The sequence below is a fragment of the Oncorhynchus gorbuscha genome, unplaced genomic scaffold (genome assembly GCF_021184085.1).
Source record: "Oncorhynchus gorbuscha isolate QuinsamMale2020 ecotype Even-year unplaced genomic scaffold, OgorEven_v1.0 Un_scaffold_31:::fragment_4:::debris, whole genome shotgun sequence".
NCBI classification, from domain to species: Eukaryota; Metazoa; Chordata; class Actinopteri; order Salmoniformes; family Salmonidae; genus Oncorhynchus; species Oncorhynchus gorbuscha.
The window spans coordinates 200,653-217,843 of record NW_025745171.1 but is presented as its reverse complement, the minus strand read 5'-3'; the positions used below and the strand labels follow the sequence as shown (position 1 = coordinate 217,843).

Sequence of the window (17,191 nt, the reverse complement as noted above, 5' to 3'; positions counted from 1 at the left end):
ATTCAAAATAATAAGGGGACTGACTCTGGAAGAATGATGAAGTGGCTAGTCACTTTCATGGCGTATAGGCGTACATACACACACAAACACACTGGACAAACATTGTCCTTCTCGCGAGATAAATATAAATCCTAAGGTTATTCATGCCAGATTGACATCATTTACATTGTCATACTATCCAGATTAATAAGAATAAATGATCTGTTCCTTGGAGAACACAGAATGATCAAGCTATTGAGTAACAGAAGATCAGAGACGATTGACAGCCATTTTACCAGTAGGTATAGCAACTTGTCATCTTTCATGTTCAACAACACACCAATCACATGTGACAACAGGAAACACAGCAGGTCAAAAGCAAGCTTCACTGTAAGGCCAGGAAGGTCTTCCGTATCACTAGAAACAGAGAGACAGCATTCCTGGGTGGGCTCAAATCACCAACTTTTAAATTAAGAGTCAAACTCACCAACCAATTGCACCACAGAGACTTGTCATATCCACATCATGGAGCACAACAAAGTGAGAACTGTCTTCCTTGGGTGGGCTCGAACCATCAACCTTTAGATTAACAGTCTAACGCGCTAACCAATTACGCCACAGAGACTTGTAGAGTATTTGACCCTGACGCTTGATCGCTGGCCATTTGTGCTCTCATCCAACTGTACATGGAGTTTACGAAACAACAACACTTTGTTCCAATGGTTGTGTTAACGTGCATCGAAGGTGCAGCAACATTTTCAAGGAAGTAGACCTCTAGTTTTCTAATATTTGTTAGCTTTTTGAATGGCCTTAAAAGGGCAAAAATGTAGCGCAATGTTCGTCAGCGCAACATTATATTGAAAGGCATCTGGCAGGAGTAAATTCAGCCACAATCTCAAATATATTCTTATAAATATATATTTTAAACAACTGCATTTTCACAAATGTAATATATAATCGCCAAGGCCATTCAAAATAATAATGGGACTGACTCTGGAAGAATGATGAAGTGGCTAGTCACTTTCATGGCGTATAGGCGTACATACACACACAAACACACTGGACAAACATTGTCCTTCTCGCGAGATAAATATAAATCCTAAGGTTATTCATGCCAGATTGACATCATTTACATTGTCATACTATCCAGATTAATAAGAATAAATGATCTGTTCCTTGGAGAACACAGAATGATCAAGCTATTGAGTAACAGAAGATCAGAGACGATTGACAGCCATTTTACCAGTAGGTATAGCAACTTGTCATCTTTCATGTTCAACAACACACCAATCACATGTGACAACAGGAAACACAGCAGGTCAAAAGCAAGCTTCACTGTAAGGCCAGGAAGTGGCAAGTCACTTTCATGGCGTATAGGCGTACATATACACACAAACACACTGGACAAACATTGTCCTTCTCGCGAGATAACTATAAATGCTAAGGTTATTCATGCCAGATTGACATCATTTACATTGTCATACTATCCAGATTAATAAGAATAAATGATCTGTTCCTTGGAGAACACAGAATGATCAAGCTATTGAGTAACAGAAGATCAGAGACGATTGACAGCCATTTTACCAGTAGGTATAGCAACTTGTCATCTTTCATGTTCAACAACACACCAATCACATGTGACAACAGGAAACACAGCAGGTCAAAAGCAAGCTTCACTGTAAGGCCAGGAAGGTCTTCCGTATCACTAGAAACAGAGAGACAGCATTCCTGGGTGGGCTCAAATCACCAACTTTTAAATTAAGAGTCAAACTCACCAACCAATTGCACCACAGAGACTTGTCATATCCACATCATGGAGCACAACAAAGTGAGAACTGTCTTCCTTGGGTGGGCTCGAACCATCAACCTTTAGATTAACAGTCTAACGCGCTAACCAATTACGCCACAGAGACTTGTAGAGTATTTGACCCTGACGCTTGATCGCTGGCCATTTGTGCTCTCATCCAACTGTACATGGAGTTTACGAAACAACAACACTTTGTTCCAATGGTTGTGTTAACGTGCATCGAAGGTGCAGCAACATTTTCAAGGAAGTAGACCTCTAGTTTTCTAATATTTGTTAGCTTTTTGAATGGCCTTAAAAGGGCAAAAATGTAGCGCAATGTTCGTCAGCGCAACATTATATTGAAAGGCATCTGGCAGGAGTAAATTCAGCCACAATCTCAAATATATTCTTATAAATATATATTTTAAACAACTGCATTTTCACAAATGTAATATATAATCGCCAAGGCCATTCAAAATAATAATGGGACTGACTCTGGAAGAATGATGAAGTGGCTAGTCACTTTCATGGCGTATAGGCGTACATACACACACAAACACACTGGACAAACATTGTCCTTCTCGCGAGATAAATATAAATCCTAAGGTTATTCATGCCAGATTGACATCATTTACATTGTCATACTATCCAGATTAATAAGAATAAATGATCTGTTCCTTGGAGAACACAGAATGATCAAGCTATTGAGTAACAGAAGATCAGAGACCATTGACAGCCATTTTACCAGTAGGTATAGCAACTTGTCATCTTTCATGTTCAACAACACACCAATCACATGTGACAACAGGAAACACAGCAGGTCAAAAGCAAGCTTACTGTAAGGCCTTCCATATCACTAGAAACAGAGAGACAGCATTCCTGGGTGGGCTCAAATCACCAACTTTTAAATTAAGAGTCAAACTCACCAACCAATTGCACCACAGAGACTTGTCATATCCACATCATGGAGCAAAATAAAGTGAGAACTGTCGTCCCTGAGTGGGCTCAAACCACCAACCTTTAGATTAACAGTCTAACGCGCTAACCAATTGTGCCTCAGAGACTTGTGGTATATTTGACCCTGACGCTTGATCGCTGGCCATTTGTGCTCTCATCTAACTGTACATGGAGTTTACGAAACAACAACACTTTGTTCCAATGGTTGTGTTAACGTGCATCGAAGGTGCAGCAACATTTTCAAGGAAGTAGACCTGTAGTTTTCTAATATTTGTTAGCTTTTTGAATGGCCTTAAAAGGGCAAAAATGTAGCACAATGTTCGTCAGTGCATCATTATATTGAAAGGCATCTGGCAGGAGTAAATTCAGCCACAATCTCAAATATATTCTGATAAATATATATTTTAAACAACTGCATTTTCACAAATGTAATATATAATCGCCAAGCCCATTCAAAATAATAAGGGGACTGACTCTGGAAGAATGATGAAGTGGCTAGTCACTTTCATGGCGTATAGGCGTACATATACACACAAACACACTGGACAAACATTGTCCTTCTCGCGAGATAAATATAAATGCTAAGGTTATTCATGCCAGATTGACATCATTTACGTTGTCATACTATCTAGATTAATAAGAATAAATTATATGTTCCTTGGAGAACAGAGAATGATCAAGCTATTGAGTAACCGAAGAGCAGAGACCATTGACAGCCATTTTACCAGTAGGTATAGCAACTTGTCATCTTTCATGTTCAACAAAACACAAATCACATGTGACAACAGGAAACACAGCAGGTCAAAAGCAAGCTTACTGTAAGGCCAGGAAGATCTTCCATATCACTAGAAACAGAGAGACAGATATTCCCGGATGGGCTCAAATCACCAACTTTTAAATTAAGAGCCAAACTCAACAACCAATTGCACCACAGAGACTTGTCATATCCACAACATGGAGCACAACAAACTGAGAACTTTCGTCCCTAGGTGGGCTCGAACCACCAACCTTTAGATTAACAGTATAACGCGCTAAACAATTGCGCCACAGAGACTTGTGGTGTATTTGACCCTGACGCTTGATCGCTGGACATTTGTGCTCTCATCCAACTGTACATGGAGTTTACGAAACAACAACACTTTGTTCCAATGGTTGTGTTAACGTGCATCGAAGGTGCAGCAACATTTTCAAGGAAGTAGACCTGTAGTTTTCTAATATTTGTTAGCTTTTTGAATGGCCTTAAAAGGGCAAAAATGTAGCGCAATGTTCGTCAGTGCAACATTATATTGAAAGGCATCTGGCAGGAGTAAATTCAGCCACAATCTCAAATATATTCTGATAAATATATATTTTAAACAACTGCATTTTCACAAATGTAATATATAATCGCCAAGCCCATTCAAAATAATGAGGGGACTGACTCTGGAAGAATGATGAAGTGGCTAGTCACTTTCATGGCGTATAGGCATACATACACACACAAACACACTGGACAAACATTGTCCTTCTCGCGAGATAAATATAAATGCTAAGGTTATTCATGCCAGATTGACATCATTTACGTTGTCATACTATCCAGATTAATAAGAATAAATGATATGTTCCTTAGAGAACAAAGAATGATCAAGTTATTGAGTAACCGAAGAGCAGAGACCATTGACAGCCATTTTACCAGTAGGTATAGCAACTTGTCATCTTTCATGTTCAACAAAACACAAATCACATGTGACAACAGGAAACGCAGCAGGTCAAAAGCAAGCTTACTGTAAGGCCAGGAAGATCTTCCATATCACTAGAAACAGAGAGACAGCATTCCTGGATGGGCTCAAATCACCAACTTTTAAATTAAGAGCCAAACTCACCGACCAATTGCAGCACAGAGACTTGTCATATCCACATCATGGAGCACAACAAACTGAGAACTGTCATCCCTGGGTGGGCTCGAACCACCAAACTTTAGATTAACAGTCTAACGCTCTAACCGATTGCACCACAGAGACTTGTGGTGTATTTGACCCTGACGCTTGATCGATGGCCATTTGTGCTCTCATCCAACTGTACATGGAGTTTACGAAACAACAACACTTTGTTCCAATGGTTGTGTTAACGTGCATCGAAGGTGCAGCAACATTTTCAAGGAAGTAGACCTGTAGTTTTCTAATATTTGTTAGCTTTTTGAATGGCCTTAAAAGGGCAAAAATGTAGCGCAATGTTCGTCAGTGCAACATTATATTGAAAGGCATCTGGCAGGAGTAAATTCAGCCACAATCTCAAATATATTCTGATAAATATATATTTTAAACAACTGCATTTTCACAAATGTAATATATAATCGCCAAGCCCATTCAAAATAATGAGGGGACTGACTCTGGAAGAATGATGAAGTGGCTAGTCACTTTCATGGCGTATAGGCGTACATATACACACAAACACACTGGACAAACATTGTCCTTCTCGCGAGATAAATATAAATGCTAAGGTTATTCATGCCAGATTGACATCATTTACGTTGTCATACTATCCAGATTAATAAGAATAAATTATATGTTCCTTGGAGAACACAGAATGATCAAGCTATTGAGTAACTGAAGAGCAGAGACCATTGACAGCCATTTTACCAGTAGGTATAGCAACTTGTCATCTTTCATGTTCAACAAAACACAAATCACATGTGACAACAGGAAACGCAGCAGGTCAATAGCAAGCTTACTGTAAGGCCAGGAAGATCTTCCATATCACTAGAAACAGAGAGACAGCATTCCTGGATGGGCTCAAATCACCAACTTTTAAATTAAGAGCCAAACTCACCGACCAATTGCAGCACAGAGACTTGTCATATCCACATCATGGAGCACAACAAACTGAGAACTGTCATCCCTGGGTGGGCTCGAACCACCAAACTTTAGATTAACAGTCTAACGCTCTAACCGATTGCACCACAGAGACTTGTGGTGTATTTAACCCTGACGCTTGATCGATGGCCATTTGTGCTCTCATCCAACTGTACATGGAGTTTACGAAACAACAACACTTTGTTCCAATGGTTGTGTTAACGTGCATCGAAGGTGCAGCAACATTTTCAAGGAAGTAGACCTGTAGTTTTCTAATATTTGTTAGCTTTTTGAATGGCCTTAAAAGGGCAAAAATGTAGCGCAATGTTCGTCAGTGCAACATTATATTGAAAGGCATCTGGCAGGAGTAAATTCAGCCACAATCTCAAATATATTCTGATAAATATATATTTTAAACAACTGCATTTTCACAAATGTAATATATAATCGCCAAGCCCATTCAAAATAATGAGGGGACTGACTCTGGAAGAATGATGAAGTGGCTAGTCACTTTCATGGCGTATAGGCGTACATATACACACAAACACACTGGACAAACATTGTCCTTCTCGCGAGATAAATATAAATGCTAAGGTTATTCATGCCAGATTGACATCATTTACGTTGTCATACTATCCAGATTAATAAGAATAAATTATATGTTCCTTGGAGAACACAGAATGATCAAGCTATTGAGTAACAGAAGATCAGAGACCATTGACAACCATTTTACCAGTAGGTATAGCAACTTGTCATCTTTCATGTTCAACAACACACCAATCACATGTGACAACAGGAAACACAGCAGAGGTCAAAAGCAAGCTTACTGTAAGGCCAGGAAGGTCTTCCATATCACTAGAAAAAGAGAGACAGCATTCCTGGGTGGGCTCAAATCACCAACTTTTAAATTAAGAGTCAAACTCACCAACCAATTGCACCACAGAGACTTGTCATATCCACATCATGGAGCACAACAAACTGAAAACTGTCGTCCCTGGGTGGGCTCGAACCACCAACCTTTAGATTAACAGTCTAACGCACTAACCAATTGCGCCACAGAGACTTGTGGATTATTTGATCCTGACGCTTGATCGCTGGCCATTTGTGCTCTCATCCAACTGTACATGGAGTTTACGAAACAACAACACTTTGTTCCAATGGTTGTGTTAACGTGCATCGAAGGTGGAGCAACATTTCCAAGGAAGTAGACCTGTAGTTTTCTAATATTTGTTAGCTTTTTGAATGGCCTTAAAAGGGCAAAAATGTAGCGCAATGTTCGTCAGCGCAACATTATATTGAAAGGCATCTGGCAGGAGTAAATTCAGCCACAATCTCAAATATATTCTGATAAATATATATTTTAAACAACTGCATTTTCACAAATGTAATATATAATCGCCAAGCCCATTCAAAATAATAAGGGGACTGACTCTGGAAGAATGATGAAGTGGCTAGTCACCTTTCATGGCGTATAGGCGTACATACACACACAAACACACTGGACAAACATTGTCCTTCTCGCGAGATAAATATAAATCCTAAGGTTATTCATGCCAGATTGACATCATTTACATTGTCATACTATCCAGATTAATAAGAATAAATGATCTGTTCCTTGGAGAACACAGAATGATCAAGCTATTGAGTAACAGAAGATCAGAGACGATTGACAGCCATTTTACCAGTAGGTATAGCAACTTGTCATCTTTCATGTTCAACAACACACCAATCACATGTGACAACAGGAAACACAGCAGGTCAAAAGCAAGCTTACTGTAAGGCCAGGAAGGTCTTCCATATCACTCGAAACAGAAAGACAGCATCCCTGGGTGGGCTCAAATCACCAACTTTTAAATTAAGAGTCAAACTCACCAACCAATTGCACCACAGAGACTTGTCATATCCACATCATGGAGCACAACAAAGTAAGAACTGTCGTCCCTGGGTGGGCTCGAACCACCAAGCTTTAGATTAACAGTCTAACGCGCTAAAAAATTACGCCACAGAGACTTGTGGTGTATTTGACCCTGACGCTTGATCGCTGGCCATTTGTGCTGTCATCCAACTGTACATGGAGTTTACGAAACAACAACACTTTGTTCCAATGGTTGTGTTAACGTGCATCGAAGGTGCAGCAACATTTTCAAGGAAGTAGACCTCTAGTTTTCTAATATTTGTTAGCTTTTTGAATGGCCTTAAAAGGGCAAAAATGTAGCGCAATGTTCGTCAGCGCAACATTATATTGAAAGGCATCTGGCAGGAGTAAATTCAGCCACAATCTCAAATATATTCTGATAAATATATATTTTAAATAACTGCATTTTCACAAATGTAATATACAATCGCCAAGCCCATTCAAAATAATAAGGGGACTGACTCTGGAAGAATGATGAAGTGGCTAGTCACTTTCATGGCGTATAGGCGTACATATACACACAAACACACTGGACAAACATTGTCCTTCTCGCGAGATAACTATAAATGCTAAGGTTATTCATGCCAGATTGACATCATTTACGTTGTCATACTAGCCAGATTAATAAGAATAAATTATATGTTCCTTGGAGAACACAGAATGATCAAGCTATTGAGTAACAGAAGATCAGAGACCATTGACAGCCATTTTACCAGTAGGTATAGCAACTTGTCATCTTTCATGTTCAACAACACACCAATCACATGTGACAACAGGAAACACAGCAGGTCAAAAGCAAGCTTACTGTAAGGCCAGAAAGATCTTCCATATCACTAGAAAAAGAAGGACAGCATCCATGGGTGGGCTCAAATCACCAACTTTTAAATTAAGAGTCAAACTCAACAACCAATTGCACCATAGAGACTTGTCATATCCACATCATGGAGCACAACAAACTGAGAACTGTCGTCCCTAGGTGGGCTCGAAACCCAAACCTTTAGATTAAAAGTCTAACGCGCTAACCAATTGAGCCACAGAGATATATGTTGTATTCGACCCTGACGTTTGATCACTGGCCATTTGTGCTCTCATCCAACTGTACATGGAATTTACGAAACAACAACACTTTGTTCCAATGGTTGTGTTAACGTGCATCGAAGGTGCAGCAACATTTTCAAGGAAGTAGACCTGTAGTTTTCTAATATTTGTTAGCTTTTTGAATGGCCTTAAAAGGGCAAAAATGTAGCGCAATGTTTGTCAGCGCAACATTATATTGAAAGGCATCTGGCAGGAGTAAATTCAGCCACAATCTCAAATATATTCTGATAAATATATATTTTAAACAACTGCATTTTCACAAATGTAATATATAATCGCCAAGCCTATTCAAATAATAAGGGGACTGACTCTGGAAGAATGATGAAGTGGCAAGTCACTTTCATGGCGTATAGGCGTACATATACACACAAACACACTGGACAAACATTGTCCTTCTCGCGAGATAACTATAAATGCTAAGGTTATTCATGCCAGATTGACATAATTTACGTTGTCATACTAGCCAGATTAATAAGAATAAATTATATGTTCCTTGGAGAACACAGAATGATCAAGATATTGAGTAACAGAAGATCAGAGACCATTGACAGCCATTTTACCAGTAGGTATAGCAACTTGTCATCTTTCATGTTCAACAACACACCAATCACATGTGACAACAGGAAACACAGCAGGTCAAAAGCAAGCTTACTGTAAGGCCTTCCATATCACTAGAAACAGAGAGACAGCATTCCTGGGTGGGCTCAAATCACCAACTTTTAAATTAAGAGTCAAACTCACCAACCAATTGCACCACAGAGACTTGTCATATCCACATCATGGAGCAAAATAAAGTGAGAACTGTCGTCCCTGAGTGGGCTTAAACCACCAACCTTTAGATTAACAGTCTAACGCGCTAACCAATTGTGCCTCAGAGACTTGTGGTATATTTGACCCTGACGCTTGATCGCTGGCCATTTGTGCTCTCATCTAACTGTACATGGAGTTTACGAAACAACAACACTTTGTTCCAATGGTTGTGTTAACGTGCATCGAAGGTGCAGTAACATTTTCAAGGAAGTAGACCTGTAGTTTTCTAATATTTGTTAGCTTTTTGAATGGCCTTAAAAGGGCAAAAATGTAGCGCAATGTTCGTCAGTGCATCATTATATTGAAAGGCATCTGGCAGGAGTAAATTCAGCCACAATCTCAAATATATTCTGATAAATATATATTTTAAACAACTGCATTTTCACAAATGTAATATATAATCGCCAAGCCCATTCAAAATAATAAGGGGACTGACTCTGGAAGAATGATGAAGTGGCTAGTCACTTTCATGGCGTATAGGCGTACATATACACACAAACACACTGGACAAACATTGTCCTTCTCGCGAGATAAATATAAATGCTAAGGTTATTCATGCCAGATTGACATCATTTACGTTGTCATACTATCCAGATTAATAAGAATAAATGATATGTTCCTTAGAGAACACAGAATGATCAAGCTATTGAGTAACCGAAGAGCAGAGACCATTGACAGCCATTTTACCAGTAGGTATAGCAACTTGTCATCTTTCATGTTCAACAAAACACAAATCACATGTGACAACAGGAAACGCAGCAGGTCAAAAGCAAGCTTACTGTAAGGCCAGGAAGATCTTCCATATCACTAGAAACAGAGAGACAGCATTCCTGGATGGGCTCAAATCACCAACTTTTAAATTAAGAGCCAAACTCACCGACCAATTGCAGCACAGAGACTTGTCATATCCACATCATGGAGCACAACAAACTGAGAACTGTCGTCCCTGAGTGGGCTCAAACCACCAACCTTTAGATTAACAGTCTAACACGCTAACCAATTGTGCCTCAGAGACTTGTGGTATATTTGACCCTGACGCTTGATCGCTGGCCATTTGTGCTCTCATCTAACTGTACATGGAGTTTACGAAACAACAACACTTTGTTCCAATGGTTGTGTTAACGTGCATCGAAGGTGCAGTAACATTTTCAAGGAAGTAGACCTGTAGTTTTCTAATATTTGTTAGCTTTTTGAATGGCCTTAAAAGGGCAAAAATGTAGCGCAATGTTCGTCAGTGCATCATTATATTGAAAGGCATCTGGCAGGAGTAAATTCAGCCACAATCTCAAATATATTCTGATAAATATATATTTTAAACAACTGCATTTTCACAAATGTAATATATAATCGCCAAGCCCATTCAAAATAATAAGGGGACTGACTCTGGAAGAATGATGAAGTGGCTAGTCACTTTCATGGCGTATAGGCGTACATATACACACAAACACACTGGACAAACATTGTCCTTCTCGCGAGATAAATATAAATGCTAAGGTTATTCATGCCAGATTGACATCATTTACGTTGTCATACTATCTAGATTAATAAGAATAAATTATATGTTCCTTGGAGAACAGAGAATGATCAAGCTATTGAGTAACCGAAGAGCAGAGACCATTGACAGCCATTTTACCAGTAGGTATAGCAACTTGTCATCTTTCATGTTCAACAAAACACAAATCACATGTGACAACAGGAAACACAGCAGGTCAAAAGCAAGCTTACTGTAAGGCCAGGAAGATCTTCCATATCACTAGAAACAGAGAGACAGCATTCCCGGATGGGCTCAAATCACCAACTTTTAAATTAAGAGCCAAACTCAACAACCAATTGCACCACAGAGACTTGTCATATCCACAACATGGAGCACAACAAACTGAGAACTTTCGTCCCTAGGTGGGCTCGAACCACCAACCTTTAGATTAACAGTATAACGCGCTAACCAATTGCGCCACAGAGACTTGTGGTGTATTTGACCCTGACGCTTGATCGCTGGACATTTGTGCTCTCATCCAACTGTACATGGAGTTTACGAAACAACAACACTTTGTTCCAATGGTTGTGTTAACGTGCATCGAAGGTGCAGCAACATTTTCAAGGAAGTAGACCTGTAGTTTTCTAATATTTGTTAGCTTTTTGAATGGCCTTAAAAGGGCAAAAATGTAGCGCAATGTTCGTCAGTGCAACATTATATTGAAAGGCATCTGGCAGGAGTAAATTCAGCCACAATCTCAAATATATTCTGATAAATATATATTTTAAACAACTGCATTTTCACAAATGTAATATATAATCGCCAAGCCCATTCAAAATAATAAGGGGACTGACTCTGGAAGAATGATGAAGTGGCTAGTCACTTTCATGGCGTATAGGCATACATACACACACAAACACACTGGACAAACATTGTCCTTCTCGCGAGATAAATATAAATGCTAAGGTTATTCATGCCAGATTGACATCATTTACGTTGTCATACTATCCAGATTAATAAGAATAAATGATATGTTCCTTAGAGAACACAGAATGATCAAGCTATTGAGTAACCGAAGAGCAGAGACCATTGACAGCCATTTTACCAGTAGGTATAGCAACTTGTCATCTTTCATGTTCAACAAAACACAAATCACATGTGACAACAGGAAACGCAGCAGGTCAAAAGCAAGCTTACTGTAAGGCCAGGAAGATCTTCCATATCACTAGAAACAGAGAGACAGCATTCCTGGATGGGCTCAAATCACCAACTTTTAAATTAAGAGCCAAACTCACCGACCAATTGCAGCACAGAGACTTGTCATATCCACATCATGGAGCACAACAAACTGAGAACTGTCATCCCTGGGTGGGCTCGAACCACCAAACTTTAGATTAAGAGTCTAACGCTCTAACCGATTGCACCACAGAGACTTGTGGTGTATTTGACCCTGACGCTTGATCGATGGCCATTTGTGCTCTCATCCAACTGTACATGGAGTTTACGAAACAACAACACTTTGTTCCAATGGTTGTGTTAACGTGCATCGAAGGTGCAGCAACATTTTCAAGGAAGTAGACCTGTAGTTTTCTAATATTTGTTAGCTTTTTGAATGGCCTTAAAAGGGCAAAAATGTAGCGCAATGTTCGTCAGTGCAACATTATATTGAAAGGCATCTGGCAGGAGTAAATTCAGCCACAATCTCAAATATATTCTGATAAATATATATTTTAAACAACTGCATTTTCACAAATGTAATATATAATCGCCAAGCCCATTCAAAATAATGAGGGGACTGACTCTGGAAGAATGATGAAGTGGCTAGTCACTTTCATGGCGTATAGGCATACATACACACACAAACACACTGGACAAACATTGTCCTTCTCGCGAGATAAATATAAATGCTAAGGTTATTCATGCCAGATTGACATCATTTACGTTGTCATACTATCCAGATTAATAAGAATAAATGATATGTTCCTTAGAGAACACAGAATGATCAAGCTATTGAGTAACCGAAGAGCAGAGACCATTGACAGCCATTTTACCAGTAGGTATAGCAACTTGTCATCTTTCATGTTCAACAAAACACAAATCACATGTGACAACAGGAAACGCAGCAGGTCAAAAGCAAGCTTACTGTATGGCCAGGAAGATCTTCCATATCACTAGAAACAGAGAGACAGCATTCCTGGATGGGCTCAAATCACCAACTTTTAAATTAAGAGCCAAACTCACCGACCAATTGCAGCACAGAGACTTGTCATATCCACATCATGGAGCACAACAAACTGAGAACTGTCATCCCTGGGTGGGCTCGAACCACCAAACTTTAGATTAACAGTCTAACGCTCTAACCGATTGCACCACAGAGACTTGTGGTGCATTTGACCCTGACGCTTGATCGATGGCCATTTGTGCTCTCATCCAACTGTACATGGAGTTTACGAAACAACAACACTTTGTTCCAATGGTTGTGTTAACGTGCATCGAAGGTGCAGCAACATTTTCAAGGAAGTAGACCTGTAGTTTTCTAATATTTGTTAGCTTTTTGAATGGCCTTAAAAGGGCAAAAATGTAGCGCAATGTTCGTCAGTGCAACATTATATTGAAAGGCATCTGGCAGGAGTAAATTCAGCCACAATCTCAAATATATTCTGATAAATATATATTTTAAACAACTGCATTTTCACAAATGTAATATATAATCGCCAAGCCCATTCAAAATAATGAGGGGACTGACTCTGGAAGAATGATGAAGTGGCTAGTCACTTTCATGGCGTATAGGCATACATACACACACAAACACACTGGACAAACATTGTCCTTCTCGCGAGATAAATATAAATGCTAAGGTTATTCATGCCAGATTGACATCATTTACGTTGTCATACTATCCAGATTAATAAGAATAAATGATATGTTCCTTAGAGAACACAGAATGATCAAGCTATTGAGTAACCGAAGAGCAGAGACCATTGACAGCCATTTTACCAGTAGGTATAGCAACTTGTCATCTTTCATGTTCAACAAAACACAAATCACATGTGACAACAGGAAACACAGCAGGTCAAAAGCAAGCTTACTGTAAGGCCAGGAAGATCTTCCATATCACTAGAAACAGAGAGACAGCATTCCCGGATGGGCTCAAATCACCAACTTTTAAATTAAGAGCCAAACTCAACAACCAATTGCACCACAGAGACTTGTCATATCCACAACATGGAGCACAACAAACTGAGAACTTTCGTCCCTAGGTGGGCTCGAACCACCAACCTTTAGATTAACAGTATAACGCGCTAACCAATTGCGCCACAGAGACTTGTGGTGTATTTGACCCTGACGCTTGATCGCTGGACATTTGTGCTCTCATCCAACTGTACATGGAGTTTACGAAACAACAACACTTTGTTCCAATGGTTGTGTTAACGTGCATCGAAGGTGCAGCAACATTTTCAAGGAAGTAGACCTGTAGTTTTCTAATATTTGTTAGCTTTTTGAATGGCCTTAAAAGGGCAAAAATGTAGCGCAATGTTCGTCAGTGCAACATTATAATGAAAGGCATCTGGCAGGAGTAAATTCAGCCACAATCTCAAATATATTCTGATAAATATATATTTTAAACAACTGCATTTTCACAAATGTAATATATAATCGCCAAGCCCATTCAAAATAATAAGGGGACTGACTCTGGAAGAATGATGAAGTGGCTAGTCACTTTCATGGCGTATAGGCATACATACACACACAAACACACTGGACAAACATTGTCCTTCTCGCGAGATAAATATAAATGCTAAGGTTATTCATGCCAGATTGACATCATTTACGTTGTCATACTATCCAGATTAATAAGAATAAATGATATGTTCCTTAGAGAACACAGAATGATCAAGCTATTGAGTAACCGAAGAGCAGAGACCATTGACAGCCATTTTACCAGTAGGTATAGCAACTTGTCATCTTTCATGTTCAACAAAACACAAATCACATGTGACAACAGGAAACGCAGCAGGTCAAAAGCAAGCTTACTGTAAGGCCAGGAAGATCTTCCATATCACTAGAAACAGAGAGACAGCATTCCTGGATGGGCTCAAATCACCAACTTTTAAATTAAGAGCCAAACTCACCGACCAATTGCAGCACAGAGACTTGTCATATCCACATCATGGAGCACAACAAACTGAGAACTGTCATCCCTGGGTGGGCTCGAACCACCAAACTTTAGATTAACAGTCTAACGCTCTAACCGATTGCACCACAGAGACTTGTGGTGTATTTGACCCTGACGCTTGATCGATGGCCATTTGTGCTCTCATCCAACTGTACATGGAGTTTACGAAACAACAACACTTTGTTCCAATGGTTGTGTTAACGTGCATCGAAGGTGCAGCAACATTTTCAAGGAAGTAGACCTGTAGTTTTCTAATATTTGTTAGCTTTTTGAATGGCCTTAAAAGGGCAAAAATGTAGCGCAATGTTCGTCAGTGCAACATTATATTGAAAGGCATCTGGCAGGAGTAAATTCAGCCACAATCTCAAATATATTCTGATAAATATATATTTTAAACAACTGCATTTTCACAAATGTAATATATAATCGCCAAGCCCATTCAAAATAATGAGGGGACTGACTCTGGAAGAATGATGAAGTGGCTAGTCACTTTCATGGCGTATAGGCATACATACACACACAAACACACTGGACAAACATTGTCCTTCTCGCGAGATAAATATAAATGCTAAGGTTATTCATGCCAGATTGACATCATTTACGTTGTCATACTATCCAGATTAATAAGAATAAATGATATGTTCCTTAGAGAACACAGAATGATCAAGCTATTGAGTAACCGAAGAGCAGAGACCATTGACAGCCATTTTACCAGTAGGTATAGCAACTTGTCATCTTTCATGTTCAACAAAACACAAATCACATGTGACAACAGGAAACGCAGCAGGTCAAAAGCAAGCTTACTGTATGGCCAGGAAGATCTTCCATATCACTAGAAACAGAGAGACAGCATTCCTGGATGGGCTCAAATCACCAACTTTTAAATTAAGAGCCAAACTCACCGACCAATTGCAGCACAGAGACTTGTCATATCCACATCATGGAGCACAACAAACTGAGAACTGTCATCCCTGGGTGGGCTCGAACCACCAAACTTTAGATTAACAGTCTAACGCTCTAACCGATTGCACCACAGAGACTTGTGGTGCATTTGACCCTGACGCTTGATCGATGGCCATTTGTGCTCTCATCCAACTGTACATGGAGTTTACGAAACAACAACACTTTGTTCCAATGGTTGTGTTAACGTGCATCGAAGGTGCAGCAACATTTTCAAGGAAGTAGACCTGTAGTTTTCTAATATTTGTTAGCTTTTTGAATGGCCTTAAAAGGGCAAAAATGTAGCGCAATGTTCGTCAGTGCAACATTATATTGAAAGGCATCTGGCAGGAGTAAATTCAGCCACAATCTCAAATATATTCTGATAAATATATATTTTAAACAACTGCATTTTCACAAATGTAATATATAATCGCCAAGCCCATTCAAAATAATGAGGGGACTGACTCTGGAAGAATGATGAAGTGGCTAGTCACTTTCATGGCGTATAGGCGTACATATACACACAAACACACTGGACAAACATTGTCCTTCTCGCGAGATAAATATAAATGCTAAGGTTATTCATGCCAGATTGACATCATTTACGTTGTCATACTATCCAGATTAATAAGAATGAATTATATGTTCCTTGGAGAACACAGAATGATCAAGCTATTGAGTAACAGAAGATCAGAGACCATTGACAACCATTTTACCAGTAGGTATAGCAACTTGTCATCTTTCATGTTCAGCAACACACCAATCACATGTGACAACAGGAAACACAGCAGGTCAAAAGCAAGCTTACTGTAAGGCCAGGAAGGTCTTCCATATCACTAGAAACAGAAAGACAGCATCCCTGGGTGGGCTCAAATCACCAACTTTTAAATTAAGAGTCAAACTCACCAACCAATTGCACCACAGAGACTTGTCATATCCACATCATGGAGCACAACAAACTGAGAACTGTCATCCCTGGGTGGGCTCGAACCACCAACCTTTAGATTAACAGTATAACGCGCTAACCAATTGCGCCACAGATACTTGTGGTGTATTTGACCCTGACGCTTGATCGCTGGACATTTGTGCTCTCATCCAACTCTACATGGAGTTTACGAAACAACAACACTTTGTTCCAATGGTTGTGTTAACGTGCATCGAAGGTGCAGCAACATTTTCAAGGAAGTAGACCTGTAGTTTTCTAATATTTGTTAGCTTTTTG

The 17,191-nt window shown here is 39.4% G+C and overlaps 16 non-coding genes across 16 annotated transcripts; all 16 read right to left on the bottom strand.

Moving 5' to 3' along the window:
• Positions 1-527: 527 nt before the first annotated feature.
• On the bottom strand, positions 528-604 carry trnan-guu. Its single transcript has one exon. It is a non-coding gene; the product is annotated as a tRNA-Asn (tRNA).
• Positions 605-1,815: 1,211 nt separating this feature from the next.
• trnan-guu lies at positions 1,816-1,892 on the bottom strand. Its single transcript has one exon. It is a non-coding gene; the product is annotated as a tRNA-Asn (tRNA).
• An 863-nt stretch (positions 1,893-2,755) lies between these two features.
• trnan-guu lies at positions 2,756-2,829 on the bottom strand. Its single transcript has one exon. It is a non-coding gene; the product is annotated as a tRNA-Asn (tRNA).
• An 873-nt stretch (positions 2,830-3,702) lies between these two features.
• Positions 3,703-3,776, bottom strand: trnan-guu. The gene has a single exon. It is a non-coding gene; the product is annotated as a tRNA-Asn (tRNA).
• Positions 3,777-4,648: 872 nt separating this feature from the next.
• Positions 4,649-4,722, bottom strand: trnan-guu. The gene has a single exon. It is a non-coding gene; the product is annotated as a tRNA-Asn (tRNA).
• Positions 4,723-5,594: 872 nt separating this feature from the next.
• trnan-guu lies at positions 5,595-5,668 on the bottom strand. Its single transcript has one exon. It is a non-coding gene; the product is annotated as a tRNA-Asn (tRNA).
• An 874-nt stretch (positions 5,669-6,542) lies between these two features.
• On the bottom strand, positions 6,543-6,616 carry trnan-guu. Its single transcript has one exon. It is a non-coding gene; the product is annotated as a tRNA-Asn (tRNA).
• Positions 6,617-7,489: 873 nt separating this feature from the next.
• Positions 7,490-7,563, bottom strand: trnan-guu. Its single transcript has one exon. It is a non-coding gene; the product is annotated as a tRNA-Asn (tRNA).
• Positions 7,564-9,371: 1,808 nt separating this feature from the next.
• Positions 9,372-9,445, bottom strand: trnan-guu. Its single transcript has one exon. It is a non-coding gene; the product is annotated as a tRNA-Asn (tRNA).
• Positions 9,446-10,317: 872 nt separating this feature from the next.
• On the bottom strand, positions 10,318-10,391 carry trnan-guu. Its single transcript has one exon. It is a non-coding gene; the product is annotated as a tRNA-Asn (tRNA).
• An 872-nt stretch (positions 10,392-11,263) lies between these two features.
• On the bottom strand, positions 11,264-11,337 carry trnan-guu. Its single transcript has one exon. It is a non-coding gene; the product is annotated as a tRNA-Asn (tRNA).
• A 1,818-nt stretch (positions 11,338-13,155) lies between these two features.
• trnan-guu lies at positions 13,156-13,229 on the bottom strand. The gene has a single exon. It is a non-coding gene; the product is annotated as a tRNA-Asn (tRNA).
• Positions 13,230-14,101: 872 nt separating this feature from the next.
• trnan-guu lies at positions 14,102-14,175 on the bottom strand. Its single transcript has one exon. It is a non-coding gene; the product is annotated as a tRNA-Asn (tRNA).
• An 872-nt stretch (positions 14,176-15,047) lies between these two features.
• On the bottom strand, positions 15,048-15,121 carry trnan-guu. Its single transcript has one exon. It is a non-coding gene; the product is annotated as a tRNA-Asn (tRNA).
• An 872-nt stretch (positions 15,122-15,993) lies between these two features.
• trnan-guu lies at positions 15,994-16,067 on the bottom strand. The gene has a single exon. It is a non-coding gene; the product is annotated as a tRNA-Asn (tRNA).
• An 872-nt stretch (positions 16,068-16,939) lies between these two features.
• Positions 16,940-17,013, bottom strand: trnan-guu. The gene has a single exon. It is a non-coding gene; the product is annotated as a tRNA-Asn (tRNA).
• Positions 17,014-17,191: the final 178 nt, after the last annotated feature.